Genomic DNA, 13,442 nt, shown 5'->3' on the forward strand with positions numbered 1-13,442 from the left:
CATTAAATAGCCTTTCTAATGCAACCGCCGAGGTCGGGATTGAACCTACGACCTGCACCGCGACGTTCTAGCCGCTCCGTTGTTGTGGTGCATCAAAAGAGCCCTTCAAGCGCGGTTTTGGACATTGAGACATAGAAAAGCGCTCTCGCTGCACTTTCTTGGTGAAAATAAATTCTGATAAAAAATAGGGCTGCCCTAACTGAATGTATCGAATTTTTTCATGCTTACACTCGTCTGGAGTGGTCAAGAGATATCAGAGTTGACAAAGTGCGCTCCTTGATTTTTTTTTGTGCAGTGAAAGGTTACTACATTGAATTACTTTGTAACATAAAACGCATTGCGTTGGATGTAAGCGAGATATATCACGTGGAATCAATCAACCGATCAGTCAATAAATTAGTCCGTCAATAACTCAGTGAGTTCCTTTACTAAGGATATGTTTGACAGTAAGCTGGGCTAAAAATTATGCCGGAAACATAGCATTTGATTGTTAAAGTAAGCGAACAGGCTAGGCGAATTGCACCTAATGGACCAAATACTACCACTTCTTGAGTAAACTGCTGGGGTGAATAAAGGTGTTACGTAACGGCGGCACAAATTATCGCCAACGTGCTTGGTAGACGACATGACAGCGGGAAAACGACGACGTTTTACGGTGGTGCGACGACGACTGCACGATTACGATAGAACGACGACGTTCGAAATCAAGTCGGCGCGACGACCAAGGCGTGACGACAGCAGAACGTTCACAGCCTAACGATGACGGTTGTGGCAACGGCTGCGCACCTACGCTTTTTTCTCCGCTCTTTTAGTCCACGGATGCCAGATACTCTTCGGACCATTCGTTTATTCGTGGAGACTGTGTGAACTCGACCACTGAACGAACTCGACGTCATTATCATGTCGGTGTGACAAACAATGCATGTTGGCTGTATGACGTTGATGGGGGTTGACGACGAGGACATGAGTGTCGGAAGACAAAGGTATAGAATGACGGCGATGTAACAACCACAATGCCATTACGACCACTAACCCGTCTTTGTTGCCCAAGTTAGAAAACTTGGGCCACTTGGTAGGGGTAGAAAGCGTGACGAGAATGGCAAGACGAGAGTAAAATATCACAAAAGTTGAATGACGATAATGAAATAACGATGGCATCACGGCCAGGATTACAAATCTGGTGACCCAAGCAGGTACACAACTTAGGCTATTGGGTAGACGCAAGAATATAGGAGATGGATGGATAGATAGCTAGACAGATAGGCTCAAAGCGGCTGAAGTAGGTAAAGAATGCTGTGGGCAAATAACGTTGGTTGGTCCCTCTGTCAGAGGAAATGGTCGCCGCACGAAAAAGAAATGGGTACTCGAACAAGCAATGACAGCTTTATTGCACATTCACAGCACAAGTATGCACATACTTTTATTAACTAGAGTTTCGCCCGGAAGGCGATACAGTTATAGTGGTAGCAAATATGTGAGGCCTGACCCAGAGGCTGCCAGGTGTCGCAGGTATTTCTGACGCGACGGCGCCGGTGTATATGTGGCGCAACTGCTTCGTTAGAGCTGCGGCAACATTGCACGTATGCGCCCATACCCATGTTCAAAACCATAGAGTTTCTCACTATAACACCTAGAGGGTAATCTGGCGCCACCGTCTATGGGAGTTTCTTAAGGGGGCACCGTGCCGTCATGGGAATGACGGTATATGTGTTTGCGAGGCTCGTGTTGGCTGGTGTTGTAAGAGGCTTCGTCTAAAACGTGGATATGGCTACACAAATAACGCGTTCTCAAACTAAAATCTTCATAAAATGTTTCCATTCACGCATATTACATCTTTACTCACCCACAATGCATGACCAAGCGAAGAAAATCAAGAACAGACGACCAACTGTTTCAAAGCGAGCGCGAACCTTGTCGTCTGTCCTCCAACTTTAGCGGCCCGCTGATACTTTTTACGTAAGATGTAGTCGTACACACAATAACAAGTTCTCATAGATAAACACAACATGTTTTCGCGTTTTAATCAAGCGAAAACAGCTTTTCACGTGCTGTTCTAGTAGAAAGTGAATCATTGTGACAGACGGAACGGTACTTGCCAAGCGCGTCTTCAAGGTGTTGAGAGCGATGCCAATCCGAATCCACAATATACCGGCATTCCCATGCATACCAGAGCGCAGCAGTGCCAGATTTCCCTCTAGGTAATGTAGTGAGAAACTCTATGTTCAAAACTGCGCACACATGCGAAAATGGATGGATTGGATGGATAGATGGATGGATGGATGGATGCTATTAGCGTCCCCTTTGGAACAGGTTGGTGGGTTGCGCCACCAAGCTCTTATTATTATATTGCTTTATATCCTGCATATAGTTAAAAAAAGAAAACAAAAGAAAAGAAAAAGAACACAAATTCCCATCACCAAACTTTGGGAACCCCTATCGGGAACTTTATGTTTGCACGCCGCCGTTGTTTGTAATTTCGCTACTTTTCTTCCACCAATATTCCATCACCTCTTACTCATCTCTATTGCGGACATGTTTACTTTCTCCCTGCGCTCGCCGAACCCAAGGGTTTCAAGGCCAGACGTGCATAAATCGACCGCTGGGCTGTGATGATTGTTCTGAATTGGCTTCGAAATATCGCTAGGAACCTGCGAGGAATGCCGACGCATGTAAACGTCGAGTGAGTTAGACGGCAAGAGACACCCTCAAGTACTACCATCTATACTACCCTTACAGGTATTGTTACAAATGAAGTTATGGTCATCGACCTGGCAAAACTGGCATTCCAGCTGTTACGCCTTTATAACAGCGAGTCGACTCACGAGGTCAACGTCCGTTCGAGGCGTCTGCAACAGGCCCCGTGTGTGAAAGGGGTAACAACCATCAGGTAATTGCAGCTCGCTAATCACTGCGAAGAGCCAAAATCAGACCGTGAGAACGGCGTTGGCTGCTGCTTCCCGAGTGCCTAATATGCGGGAGCTAAGGTGCGACATCACAGGCGGACTCCGGAGGGATACTGCGAAGACTTCGACCTTCCCGATTGGTCCGGATAAAGTCACTGAATTTTCTCGTCTGGTGATAGGGAAAATAATGGCTTACACGCGAACATCTTCGGCGCTGTGAGCAGGGTGTGCTCAGGCATGTAGTGTGCTCCCATATACATGGAGCCAGTTATGAGCTGCAAATTTGTAGAATAGAACAGTTTTGCGTTTAATCTGACCTCTCGACGTCATTTCATCGCCGACGAGCAGCTATCGGCGATAGGGACGGACGGCGGCTTGGATTCGGATAGCGAGTTTACTGCAATGCCCCAGTAAACGCAGTCCAGTTACCACGCTTTAGGCGCTCAGGCGGTGTAGGCAAGCAGCCCTCTGTGGGATACCCGAGTTCGAACCAGGAACCGAAGCGGATCCCAACAGTGTCCAGGCAGCCAGCCTGAATTTTTAGGGAATTTCTTGCGCATAAAACATATGCTACCTAAACGTCTTAATTTCAGCCAATACTCGTCATCAAGAGCATTATTCCAAATTTTTCTAGCCATCCTATGGCTACTTTTTTAAACATAAGGAAGGCAGAAGACGGCGATGTATCGTTATCGGGAATGTCAGCGTGACGATGATTGGGTTATGTACGCATGCAGGCGGTTGAGCCCGGCAAAGAACACTTATGACAGCGTCCAAGATAAGGGAGTTTCGTACAGGTTGTAAAAAAATATTCAGTCCGAGTCAGTGGATTATCCACATTGAAAAAAGGAACACGCATGCGACATACATACCACATATCAATAATTCCATATCACACATCGATAACTACAAGTTGTTCTACAGGATCCCATGGATTCATAAACCCGATAGGAATTATGAGATACGGGGGTTAATGGGTATAAATGTTATTTCCATAGTGTAACAGTTCAGCAGTATGTTCTAAGGCTTTTCAATAATGAAGTGTTTTCTTCTCTTTAATTGCTGGTTATCTGCAGACGCAAAAATGTATTATCGTACCGTCTGGTGTCTACAGACATGTACGGGCATATGTACTGGCCTAACAGTTAGTGTTAACCCTTCTGGAATGGTTATGTGCTATTCGTAATGGGGAAGTGGGACAAAGAGGAGTGGGGCAGATGATGTTGATTCCTACCAAATTATGTATTTAATTTACCTCATTCTCATGGTATGGTATGGTAGGAAGAACTTTATTGTAATTATTTTTTTCCGCGCCCTCGTGCTTCTTTTTTTCTCCCATTTACTTTTTTTCCGCTTTGAATTCATTTTGGTTTTCTTATAGTGGAGGAGTTGCTGAATCACAACACATAGTAATACTAAGAAATTCTAGTTTTAATAATGTTACTAATAGACATAATTTTCTTCTCGTTCGGCCACCCTCAATTTGTGGGTGCGTGCCACTGTTCAGAATCATCATCAAGAAGAAAATTAAGGAGCCCACAGGTACCCTCAGCCGATGTCCGGAAATCGAGGGAAGCAGGCCTGCTCTCAGCAGAGCCTTCAGCGGTCGTCCACCACAGTAGAGAGCAGCGCCTCCGAGATCAGCGGCACCCGGGGCTCGCAGGACAGCGCCAGCAATGCGGACGTCGAGGACCACCGAGGGAGCATCTCGCCTCTGGACTACTTGGCTAGGGCGAGAGGTCAGAACACACTAATCCTCCTGTGGGTTTGTGGCGCTCACTGAAGATCTGGCTATTTTTTCTACACACAGCGATGAATCTACCGAAGCACTGGCTGAAATATTCCGCGTTCAAGTTGCACAAAACACCCTGTGCCAGCTAAGCTATAATGGCCTTAGAAGAAAACGAATGGAAATTTGAAATTTACGAGAGCTTCTCATAGTTAACTTTTAGACTTGCTTTATGGGGATGACAATTGTGGCGTCGGTGTCAACGTCGATGACACCCATGTTGGAGTCAGAAAACTGTTAGAAGAGAGTGACGTGAGGCAGCTGTAAGCCTCTGCAAGCAAACCTTCACAGTAGCAGGGAAGCAGAGGTAGTGCTTTTGAATTCGTTCACTTTTGCACACTTTCGGCTCGCCGGTTCCATCGTGTCGTTTCTATGGAGCAAACTGCTCTGGAAATTATTGGAATGCATCATGTAACCGCACAAAAACAAGGTACAAAGAAGGAAGACACAAGACAGGCGCCTGTCTTGTGTGTTCCTTCTTTGTCCCTTGTTTTTGTGTGGGGACATGATGCATTCCAATAACGACCACCAACTAGCCCGCTTATCCCTGTTAAATATGCTCTGGAAAACGGGTCTATTCTCAGCGTCCCGAGGCACCTGCGCGCCCCCCGCAGGGGCGTCTGCGTCAGCAGGCGTTTGGTGAGTTGCGTCACCACGTACCCGAGCACACGAGGGTTGGACCCTTCCGCGCCTAAACGTGCGCGGCTTAGTCGTGTCCGTGGAACAGGGGATCGGGGGGGGGGGTTGAGCTGATGCTCCGTGTCTGGACCTTCAAGGCCCGTCTTCAGAGGCAACAAACCCCTTTGGCTTCGGCTTCACGTAGACGGCACTCCCGGACTGACCTGTCGCTCCTCTCCTATTCTATCCTCCTTAGTATAGACGACGCAGTAGCGCATTTTACCGATTTTATATTTGGCGCAGCTGAGAGATGCATTCCACAAACGACTGGTAGCTCAAACAAAAGGCGAGTGCCATGGTGGAATGACGACTCAAACCAGGCGCGGAAGAAACAAAATAAAGCATGGAGCCTACTGCGCCGATCGCTTACTACAGAAAGTTAGCTTGATATTTAACACGTCAAGTCACAAAGAAGCAGGACCCGGAGACAGGCTAGGGGAACAAGCTGGGAGACGTTTCTAGCAAACGAATTTTGCACGCAAGAGGCGAAGATTTATATTCTCATAAGGATAAAGGGGCAGCACATTCATCCGTTATCCTTGGTCGATAACCTAGGGAATACTGTGAAAAACGAAGTCGACGCCCTTCGAGCCCTTATGAAGCTCCATACACTGCACTAGAAGCAAGTAGCAGAACTTAAATTACTGGACTGTAAATGCTGATCGAATGAGGCCTGCAACCGTCCTTTTAATATTGCCTACCTGAGAGCCGCTTTGAGCGTACGTAGGAGCTCTGCACCGGGAGCTGACAGAATCATGTATGACATGATTAAATATCTGCACTCCGACACACAGATGACCCTTCTGGTACTTTTCAACTCTACTTTGGCTGTTGGATACCTTCAATACTTATGGGAAGAAGCCATTGTAGTCCCGTTCTTGAAACAGAGTAAAGACGCATCCGACGTATCAAGTTACCAAGCGTATCAAGCACTCACAAGCTACTTGTGCCAGCCCTAGGGAAAAAAATATAAATCGTCGTCTTTTACTTTTTCTTGAACTGAACAAAATGCTTGACCCTTACCAGTGCGGTTTCAGAGAAGGTCTGTCGACTACCGACCATCTCGTACTACCGTACTACCGTACTAGATGGTCGTACTACCTATCGTACGACCATCTAGACTACGGACCAACCCCTAGGAACAGGTTTAGTCACCAATTCGCTAAGCTTGCCGTGTTATTTCAGAAAGAACCATGGGAGAGGAACCCGGTTACCGCATGACGCGTTTCTCAGCGTTCTCACGCGCCGGCACGCCATGCATTTTTGAGGTCACGCGCAGGCTTCGGGGCGGCGGTACCAGGTGGCACCGAGTTTTATTTTGGAAGTGCGAAAGACGAAAGACAAATCCCACTGCAGTACAGGCCTCATACATTACTTGTTTCGATGGGGGCAATGCGTTGTGTCGCTATACTGATCCAATGCTAAGCGCATTACCGTCGACAGTCATCCTGAGATGGGTTTTGCCTACTTTTTTCGTCATTGTTGAGCTGCACATTTCCGGTGGCACTTAGCTAGTTACCGAAGTAGGCGTCAAAGACGTTGATTGAAGTGCTTCACACACCTACTGGAACATCCACTGGGGATCAAGTATCGATCAAAGAGGTTCATCGAAGATCAGCGCACACCGAGTGGCACATATCTAAAGCTCCAAGTCGGCGTCAAAGTGTGTCATGCAACAGCGGTACCTACCCATCCCCATATTTACAGGGACCCATGTCGGTGTGAAAGAGTTTCGTTGAAGAGCGACACAGATATACATATTACACCATACTAAGCGAGTCAAGTTGGTGTCACGGTTGGTTTCGAACCCTGTTCTCTCAGCATAGCAGTCAGATTCTCTAACCATTCGGCCATGAACTACACAAGACCTAGACGGCTCAAAAAGGTTAGATACAAGCGTACATACATAGAAACATATATAGATAGTTAGCCCCCGAAAAGTCCGCCAAGTACCGCTTGGAATGCGAACCCATTAAAACACGAGAAAGAAGTGTCACTTGACATATACACGACCAGCCATGGTTGATTTGTGGCTTTGGCGTTGCAGTTCGAAGCAGGAAGTCGCGAGATCAAACTTCGCCACGGTGGCCCATTTCACTCTGGGTGAAATGCAAAAACACCTGCGTACAATGCGTTAGATGCACGTTAAACAATCCGAGGTGTCAAAATTATTCCGGAGTCCCCCACTAGGGTGCGCCTGATAATCAGATCGTGGTTTTGTCATGTAAAACCCCAGAATTAATTTTTATTTTAATGACATGTACTCAAGGGCACAGCCTAGTGACCCTAGTCGGCGGAAAGGCGGCTAGCCGATGTCAGACAGACATACACAGAGAGATACTGCGCACTGGGTGAAGTTCCCAAAAATGCAAATCACGTTAAAAACAAAGTATAAACATGTGGGAAATCGACCCTAACTACATGTTAGGCAAGCCGTAATTAGTAGCCTGCGTGAGCGGAGCGAGAATGGTATTAAAGAGAGTAACTTAGAGAAAGAGAGAGAGAGAGAACAACTTTATTGTTCCCCAGCATGGGATCAAGGGGAGGGGAAGAGGTGGGAGATTCTCTTCTGTCTTCTTCTCCCTTTAGGTTGCAGGCAGTAGCCCTTGGGACCCGGCGGCACCTTGAGCCATCCGAACGAGTCGTATTTGCACTTCAGCGTCGGAGCTGAGCAGTGCGGTCTCCTACTGCTCCACAGACCTGATTTCTATAGAAGAGTGATCTTTCTGTTGGACAGGACTACGTTTGAGGAGGCACGGCAGAACCATGTGCTGAAGGTCTGCCCTGCGTTTGCAAATTTTGCATTCGGCTGTATACAGTCTTGGGCAACAGCGGGTGTAGGGTACAGGGTTGGGGAAGGTGTTGGTCTGGGGCAAACGCCTTGTCACCGATTGCCACTTAGTTAAAGTTCTGTGTGCTGCAGGATACTAGGCCCTCACATGTTTACAGTGATCAAGGATGTCCTCACAGGGCACCAGCCTGTGCCGCCTCGACCGGCAAAACGAGCGAGCGTCAGCGGTGGAAAGGTCGGCGCCGACTCGGTTGGATAGACCTCGAGCCCCGTCGTGCGCGTTCGCGTTTCCCGGGAGGCCGGGTTGGGCCGGCGCCCAGACGATTTGGACCCCACTGACTCGGTTGCCACGAAAACCGCTCAGCAGGATGTTGAGTGCTTCGGACGACACACGCCTCCTTCCGAAATTTATGGTGGCTGAGTTATAGTCGCTCACTATGAATTTGTGTTTGGAGGATGCAGAGTGAGGGAGGAGAACTGTCGTGACGAAGGCATCACTAAAGGATACGATGAACCAAGCAATGACATACTGTCCGGAAACCAGGGGGGCCCTGTTTCCCATGAGCTAACGCGCCGTCGGGCCTCGATGGACATTAAGCGCAGTGCCAGAGCTTAGTTTGCTTGCCGGAGTAAGCTGCCTGACCTGAAGCTCCCTCACAATGTCTTTTCCTTTCTCAGTACTCTTGATTAAACGAACCTGCATGTTGTTACCAGATTTCTCAGTGCAACATTTTGTTAATGGTTGCACCTCTGCGGAACCTCTGCGGCACGATTCATCCGCACGAAAACTTCTTACATGATCTTTAGCGCCTTTCGCACACTCCGCAATCCACGAGACGGCTTAATGTGACAGCTTGCATATCACTTGCTGATGGCCATTTCCCCCCGAGTATTTCTTCGTGCTTTTTAAAACGGAGCTTTCTACCTGTAGCTGGGGTTAACGGCTGTCTGATCGAGTAAATTGGGCCGATCATCGAAACAGTGTCATCAGAGACGATGACTTTGGGGGTTTATTCTGATACCGTCGCACAAGGTGTGTCCTCACAAGGGCATTATAACGGCTTGTTGTGCGCACTGATAATGAAGGCAGTGCATTGTGACCGCACCCACACACGCCTCATAGCATTTGCCAAGCAGAGCTGACCAATCAGTGTCCCCAGCAGCGTATGTGAGAATGTTGACCGGGAAGCTATCGCTAGACTTTTGCAACCAGCCTCCGTAGGTTTCTGCCCAATTTTTTGTCTAGTCATCACAATTTTCAGATGTCGTCTGGTTTCTTTCTTTGCTCAATCATGAAGAAACCCAAGTGAGACTGACGAATACGCTCTTTGCAGATCCCGGGGTGGGTCTTCACTCGCCTTCTCCGGCTCGCACTGGGGCGACGTGGTTCCACCGCTACAGGAGGAGACCCGAAGCGTTGACCGGTCGCTGCTTGCTGTACTGCCTGGCCGTCTTTACACTGGGATCAGTGGCCTGCCTCGCCTTCATGTTCATCCGCCACAACGAGAAGGTGTACGCTATTGTGTGGAGCTTTATGGCCGAGCTGTTCGGGCGCATTTTCCGCGAAGACTGACCATGTTGAGTAGTTATTGCGAGACAGCGAAGTGGCGGCCCCGGCAACGCTAACCAGTGTTTGGCGAAGTGTGAACAAACCGCATGAAATAAGGCAAATACTGGAGGAAGACGCACCAAGGACTTTGCAGCAAACTACGCATACTTCAGTACGTTCCCACTTGGGTCTGCAGAACCGGCCGACACCGACACACTTGTGCATTTTATGACGTTTACTCGGCTCGATGTATGATTCGATGATTTAATGGACGACAATCGTTTAATAAAAAAAGGAGTATATGGACTCAGGTAGTGTGTGGCTCGAGGGAGAGCTTTTGCAAGTGAGTAGCTGATTTGAGAACGCCGATAACGGGGGTGATAAGGAAACTCGCCGACGAATAGTCATGAAAAATAAGTATCGGCTGTTTCCTTAAGGCCGCGTTTGAAAGTTCTCGCACTCAGTTCGGGTATAAGAAGCATGTTACTGCAAGTGACATCCTAATTGCATTAATTTTGACAGACAACGGGACAACGGATCGGTTGGAATTTTGCTTCTCCGTGCAGTTTATAACGCACGTCGAAAAACTAGAGGTCATCGGAATCCATGTCCTGGGCTCATTTCCCGCTAGGTTATTCGCTAAATTTAATAATAAAGAAAGACAAGCGGCAGCGGAGCGGAATGACAACATTGCCGCGCAAGTTCTATGTTCATCATCATCATCAGCCTAGTTGCGCCCACTGCGGGGCAAAGGCCTCTCCCATGCTTCTCCAGCTACCCCGGTCTATGTTAGGTTTTATTTACTGTCATGTAATGCTTGTTTGTTTAAGCCTTCTTATTTTCTTGTGCTTTTCTTTCTCGCACTTCTTTTAACTTCGAATGGGTTTTTCTTTTACTTAATTATTATTATTATTACTAATATCGTAATAATAATAATAATAATAATAATAATAATAATAATAATAATAATAATAATAATAATAATAACAATGTTTATTATTATTATTATTATTACCTGATTATTACCTTTTTTCTCCAAACACAAAACGTTTAGTAAATTGTTAACTCCCTTGTTATTATTATTCTTATGCACCTAATTGAACCACCCGATTCTTGGCCAATCCCCCACTGTGGGTATGTGCCAGGGCCATTCAGGACAACTGCTGCACACTGACCATTGAATGACGCCTGCTTTTCATTATTTTATTGTTAAACAGATATTATTATAAAGCAATGGCAAGTTTTATTATTATAACAAGTAATACTTCTTCCCCTCTTCTCGTTTTACCCCCCGCTTTTTTGCCAACCCCATTTTGTGGGCTTGCGTCAGTGTTCGAAATCATCATCAAGAAGACAATAAAGAAGCGGACAGCTAGCTTTGCCTGATGTTCGAAAAGCGAGGCAAGCAGGCGTGCTCTCAGCAGAGCCTTCAGCGGTCGCCCACCCCAGCAGAGTGCAGCGCCTCCGAGATGAGCGGAACACGGGTCTCGAGGGACAGCACCAGCAGTGCGGACGTCGAGGACCACCGAGGAAGCATCTCCCCTCTGGATTACCTGGCTAGGGCTCGAGGTCAGAACTCACCAATCATCTTGTGGGTGCGAGCCGTTGCCTATCTTGTCTAAACACGTTGATAAGTTAACGTTAGCGCACTGGATGAGGCGTTTAGGATAGAGATTAAACAGCATCTGTGTCAGTCAACGACTAGGGAAAGGTACGTCGTTTTTAAATCTACCAGACGTTTCCAGAGTTAACCGCTCACTGGCCCCATGTCGATGGCAGCACTGGCGCAGGTGAAGTCGACGGTGTGAGTTCCACCTGCAAAATTGCACTGCATTTGCTCTGTATGCATCGGCGATGGGAAACAGCTCTAGAAAGACGTTGAAATTTAATATGTGACATGCAACATGACGTCCTAGAAGTTGGCGAGCGTAATTTATTGGTGCATCTTTAAAAAATGTAATCTAGCTTGACAGTGCTGCACTATTGCGAATCATTCTTGGCCTACTTCAGTCACCTTGTGTCTATCTAACCTCCTTGTGCCGCTGTTCAATAGCTCTTTAATAAAATAGTGCTTAAATTTGTACTGCTGCGTTTTTAGGTTGTCACCGACTGCAGGAGGAACCATGGCGTGAGGCAGCTAGCCTCAGCAATTAAAAAGTAAATGAATTCTGGGGTTTTACGTGCCGAAATCACGACTTAATTTGTATCCACGCCATAGTGGAGGTATGCGTGTTAATTTTCACCACACAGGTCTCTCTAACATGTTGGCACAGGAGCGTCTTGGTATTGCGCCCACATCGCAATACGCTAGCTGCGGCTGCCATCGAACCCACGACATCGCGCTCAGCAGCGCGATGTCATATCCGCTGAACCACTGCCACTGGTCTAGCCTCGGCAAGCCATCCTCCTCTAATGCCACCCGTCCCTCCTACAGCCAACCTACGGGACTCGAGGGCGCGGGTTATTGTGAAAGGCACCGACACATTTTTGTTAAACTTCTGAATACAATATTTGGTTAGCGGTAGCTCTTAGTGAAGTGACGATTGGTCCACGTCAGTGTCTCCGCGTTGCTCTCCACCATTCTACACGGAACAGCGAGCGAGATGGCTAGATATTACCTCTTGCCTATCGCCTGTTGAGAGCCCTTTTCCCACAAGCCTCCCTTTACACTGCTGAAGACACAGCTTTCTTTGCCTCCTCTTGCCACTTTTGCCGTGGACGGCTATTTGGCGGAGTAAAGTGTAATCAAAGGTGGTGACCTGGTGGGCCGATCTGGATAGCAGTGCACGATGTGTGGCCGATCCTGAAAGGAATGCAACATCAGAGCACCCGCAAACCTCACAAGATGAACCTGTTAAGTTAACCAATAAGCCACCACAGCCGCCTGTCTCAGAGGAGTGGTAGACAGGGTGGAGATCGCTTTACTTGGACAATAATTCACAGTTGGATTCTGCCCGATTTTCTTTACAGTGGTTCTAAATAATTTCACGCCAGGTTCACTTCTTGTTTTTTTATTTGTTTCCTTCGCGATCAGGACACGAAAGAGAATGTGACGAACACAATATTTGCAGATCCCAGGGCGAATATTCGCTCCCCTTCTCCCGTTCGGGCTGGGGCGACGTGGTTCTCCCGCAACCGCCGGAGACCCGCGGATTTGGCCGGCCACTGCTTGCTGTTCTGCCTGGCCGTCGTGACTCTTGGATCTGTCGCCTGCCTCATCTTGATGTTCTTACGCCACGACGGGAAGGTGTACGAGCTCGTGTGGAGCTTGATGGCCAAGCTGTTCAGACGCATTTTCCGCGGAGACTAACCGCTTCGAGTAGCATGTTGCGCGATAGAGAAGTTGCGCCGACAACGACAACTACAATATTCCGTTCCGTATTAAGTGGCAACAAGCAGAGCAGAATAAACGAAGTGATGGACAACGCGCGTCACACTTAATTGAGCACGTTCTCCCTTCGGTTTGCAGGAACCGACCTACGTCGACACACTTGCTCGGTTTGTGCCGCTTCCTCGGCTCTATCTGTATGATTCGATGATTTATGTGGGGTTTGTTTAGAAGTAAAATATTCTGTCAGATTAGGCGGTGAGGGGCTCGCGGCAGGGCCGCTACTAGTGAGTGACTGATTGGTATTGCTTTTGCTGTCGTTCAAACGCTGATGTTGTTGGAGAACGGGGATGACGAAAGTGGTAATGGAACTTGTGGGCGAATAGTTATGACGTACGACCATT

The 13,442-nt window shown here is 47.7% G+C and overlaps 1 long non-coding RNA gene across 1 annotated transcript; it reads left to right on the top strand.

The window, feature by feature from the left end:
• The first annotated feature begins 11,008 nt into the window (after positions 1–11,008).
• On the top strand, positions 11,009–13,135 carry LOC129380258 (uncharacterized). Its single transcript, XR_011890420.1, has 2 exons — positions 11,009–11,279; positions 12,782–13,135. It is a non-coding gene; the product is annotated as an uncharacterized lncRNA (long non-coding RNA).
• Positions 13,136–13,442: the final 307 nt, after the last annotated feature.

Source organism: Dermacentor andersoni, chromosome 10 (assembly GCF_023375885.2).
Source record: "Dermacentor andersoni chromosome 10, qqDerAnde1_hic_scaffold, whole genome shotgun sequence".
Lineage (NCBI taxonomy): Eukaryota > Metazoa > Arthropoda > Arachnida > Ixodida > Ixodidae > Dermacentor > Dermacentor andersoni.